Below are 4,369 nucleotides of genomic sequence, written 5' to 3'. Positions count from 1 at the left end.
AGAAGATGGCAGCCGAAAATAATAATAATGCAAGGAGAATGCTTGGTGACTTCACTGCACCTAATTCCAATTTACATGGAAGAAGCATCTCAATTCCTGCCATTGGAGCAAACAATTTTGAGCTGAAACCTCAATTAGTTTCTCTGATGCAGCAAAACAGCAAGTTTCATGGACTTCCATCTGAAGATCCTTTTCAGTTCTTAACTGAATTCTTGCAGATCTGTGATACTGTTAAGACTAATGGAGTAGATCCTGAAGTCTACAGGCTCATGCTTTTCCAGTTTGCTGTAAGAGATAGAGCTAGAGTGTGGTTGGACTCTCAACCTAATGATAGCCTGAATTCTTGGGATAAGCTGGTCACGGCTTTCTTAGCCAATTTCTTTCCTCCTCAAAAGCTTAGTAAGCTTAGAGTGGATGTTCAAACCTTCAGACAGAAAGAAGGTGAATCCCTCTATGAAGCTTGGGAGAGATACAAGGAACTGACCAAAAAGTGTCCCTCTGACATGCTTTCAGAATGGACCATCCTGGATATATTCTATGATGGTCTATGTGAATTAGCTAAGGTGTTATTGGATACTTCTGCAGGTGGATCCATTCACCTAAAGAAAACGTCTGCAGAAGCTCAAGAACTCATTGACATGGTTGTTAATAACCAGTTTATGTACACTTCTAAGAGGAATCCTGTGAGTAATGGAATGCCTCAGAAGAAGGGAGTTCTTGAAATTGATACTCTGAATGCCATATTGGCTCAGAATAAAATATTGACTCAGCAAGTCAATATGATTTCTCAGAGTCTAAATGGAATGCAAGCTACATCCAACAGTACTCAAGAGGCATCTTCTGAAGAACAAGCTTATGATCCTGAGAACCCTGCAATAGCAGAGGTGAATTACATGGGTGAACCTTATGGAAACACTTAAAATCCCTCATGGAGAAATCACCCAAATCTCTCATGGAAGGATCAACAAAAGCCTCAACAAGGCTTTAATAATGATGGAAGAAACAGGTTTAGCAATAGCAAGCCTTTTCCATCATCCACTCAGCAACAGATAGAGAACTCTGAACAAAATACTTCTAATTTAGCAAACTTAGTCTCTGATCTATCTAAGGCCACTGTGAGTTTCATGAATGAAACAAGGTCCTCCATTAGAAATTTGGAAGCACAAGTGGGCCAGCTGAGTAAGAAGATCACTGAAACTCCTCCTAGTGCTCTCCTAAGTAATACAGAAGAAAATCCAAAAGGAGAGTGCAAGGCCATTGATATAACCATCATGGCCGAATCCAAGGAAGAAGGGGAGGACGTGAATCCCAAGGAGGAATACCTCCTGGGACGTCCAGTGATCAATAAGGAGTTTCCCTTTGAGGAACCAAAGGAATCTGAGACTCATTTAGAGACCATAGAGATTCCATTGAACTTCCTTATGCCCTTCATGAGCTCTGAAAAGTATTCCTCTTCTGAAGAGAATGAGGATGTTACTGAAGAGTAAGTTACCAAGTTCCCTGGTGCAATCATGAAGCTGAATGCTAATTTATTTGGTAATAAGACTTGGGGAGATGAACCTCCCCTGTTCACCAATGAACTGAATGCATTGGATCAACTGAGATTGCCTCAGAAGAAACAGGATCCTGGAAAGTTCCTGATACCTTGTACCATAGGCACCATGACCTTTGAGAAGGCTCTATGTGACCTGGAGTCAGGAATAAACCTCATGCCACTCTCTGTAATGGAGAAACTGGGAATCTTTGAGGTACAAGCTGCTAAAATCTCATTAGAGATGGCAGACAATTCCAGAAAACAGGCTTATGGACAAGTAGAGGACATATTAGAAAGGTTGAAGGCCTTTACATCCCTGCTGATTTCATAATCCTAGATACTGGAAAGGATAAGGATGAATCCATCATCCTTGGAAGACCCTTCCTAGCCACAGCAAGAGCTGTGATTGATGTTAACAGAGGTGAACTAGTTCTTCAATTGAATGCGGACTCCCTTGAGTTTAAAACTCAAGGACATCCTTCTGTAAACATGGAAAAGAGGCACAGTAAGCTTCTCTCAAAATAGAGTCAACCAGAGCCCCCACAGTCAAACTCTAAGTTTAGTGTTGGGAGGCCACAACCAAACTCTAAGTTTGGTGTTGGGGAGTCTCAACAATGCTCTGAACATCTGTGAGGCTCCATGAGAGCCCACTGTCAAGCTATTGACATTAAAGAAGCGCTTGTTGGGAGGCAACCCAAATTTTATCTAATTTTATTTTTATTTTTATTGTTTTTCATGTTTTATTAGCTTCATGATCATGTGGAGTCACAAAATAAATATAAAAATTGAAAACGGAATCAAAAACAGCCGAAGAAAAATCACACCCTGGAGGAGGATCTCACTGGCGTTTGAACGCCAGAACAGAGCATGTTTCTGGTGTTGAACGCCAGAAACAAGCAGCATCCTGGCGTCCAGACGCCAGAAATGCAAAGTGAAGAAGAGCTGGCGCTGAACGCCAAAAATATGCTGCATCTGGGCACTGAACGCCCAGAACAAGCATCAATTCGGCGTTTAAACGCCAGAATTGCATGCAAAGGCAATTTACATGCCTAATTAGTGCAGGGATGCAAATTCTTGACACCTCAGGATCTGTGGATCCCACAGGATCATCTCAGCATCTGTGGACCCCATAGGATCCCCACCTACCACCACTCACTCTCTTCCCTCTTCTCAATGTTCATCCTCTCTTCCCAATAAACACCCTTCCCCAAAACCCTTCACCAATCACCTCAATCTCTCACCTAGCACCACTTCACCACTCACATCATCCACTCTTCCCCATAGACCTACCTCATAAACTCCACCTAACTTCAAAATTCAAAATCAATTTCCCACCCAACACCCACCCTTATGGCCGAACGTTACCCCCTCCCTTCCCTATATATAGCCCTCCATTCTTCCTCATTTTCACACAACACAACCCTCTCTTCTCTTCTTGGCCGAATACACCTCTCCCTCCTCTCCTCCATATTTTCTTCTTCTTCTTCATCTATTCTTTCTTCTCTTGCTCGAGGGCGAGCAAAATTCTAAGTTTGGTGTGGTAAAAGCATAAGCTTTTTGTTTTTCCATTACCATTGATGGCACCCAAGACCGGAGAATCCTCTAGAAAAGGGAAAGGGAAGACAAAAGCTTCCACCTCCGAGTCATGGGAGATGGAAAGATTCATCTCCAAAGCTCATCAAGACCACTTCTATGATGTTGTGGCCAAGAAGAAGGTGATCCCCAAGGTCCCTTTCAAACTCAAGAGAAATGAGTATCCGGAGATCCGACATGAGATCCATAGAAGAGGTTGGGAAGTTCTAACAAACCCCATCCAACAAGTCAAAACTCTAATGGTTCAAGAGTTCTATGCTAATGCATGGATCACAAGGAACCACGATCAAAGTAAGAACCCGAACCCAAAGAATTATCTCACCATGGTTCGAGGGAATTACTTAGATTTTAGTCCAGAAAATGTAAGGTTGGCGTTCAACTTGCCAATGATGGAAGAGAATGCACGCCCCTACACAAGGAGAGTCAACTTTGATCAAAGGTTGGACCAAGTCCTCATGGACATATGTGTGGAAGGAGCTCAATGGAAGATTGACTCAAAAGGCAAACCGGTTCAACTGAGAAGACTGGACCTTAAGCCTGTAGCTAGAGGATGGTTGGAGTTCATTCAACGCTCAATCATTCCCACTAGCAACCGGTCTGAAGTTACTATAGACTGGGCCATCATGATCCATAGCATTATGATTGGAGAAGAGGTGGAGGTTCATAAGATTATACCTCAAGAACTCTACAAGGTGGCTAACAAGTCCTCCACTATGGCAAGGTTAGCTTTTCCTCACCTCATTTTCCATCTATGCAATTTGGCTGGGATTGACATAGAAGGAGACATTCCCATTGAGGAAGAGAAGCCCATCACTAAGAAAAGGATGGAGCAAACAAGAGAGCCCATTCATGGAGCTCAAGAGATGCATGAAGCTCATCACCATGAGATCCCGGAGATGCCTCAAATGCATTTTTCTCCACAAAACTATTGGGAGCAAATCAACACCTCCCTAGGAGAATTAAGTTCCAACATGGGACAATTAAGGGTGGAACATCAAGAGCACTCCATCATCCTTCATGAAATTAGAGAAGATCAAAAAGCAATGAGGGGGGAGCAACAAAGACAAGGAAGAGACATAGAAGAGCTCAAGGACATCATTGGTTCCTCAAGAAGGAAACGCCACCATCACTAAGGTGGATTCATTCCTTGTTCTTAAATTCTCTGTTTTTCCTTTTCTTTATGTTAAGTGCTTACCTATGTTTGTGTCTTATTACATGATCATTAGTATTTAGTAACTTTGT

General features: G+C 42.5%; 1 non-coding gene across 1 annotated transcript; it reads right to left on the bottom strand.

The window, feature by feature from the left end:
• Positions 1-401: 401 nt before the first annotated feature.
• On the bottom strand, positions 402-509 carry LOC112760307 (small nucleolar RNA R71). Its single transcript, XR_003180754.1, has one exon. It is a non-coding gene; the product is annotated as a small nucleolar RNA R71 (small nucleolar RNA).
• Between the last annotated feature and the right edge of the window lie 3,860 nt (positions 510-4,369).

Source organism: Arachis hypogaea, chromosome 16, assembly GCF_003086295.3.
Source record: "Arachis hypogaea cultivar Tifrunner chromosome 16, arahy.Tifrunner.gnm2.J5K5, whole genome shotgun sequence".
NCBI lineage: Eukaryota > Viridiplantae > Streptophyta > Magnoliopsida > Fabales > Fabaceae > Arachis > Arachis hypogaea.
The sequence above is the reverse complement of the archived record's forward strand: the minus strand, read 5'-3'. Positions and strand labels throughout refer to the sequence as shown.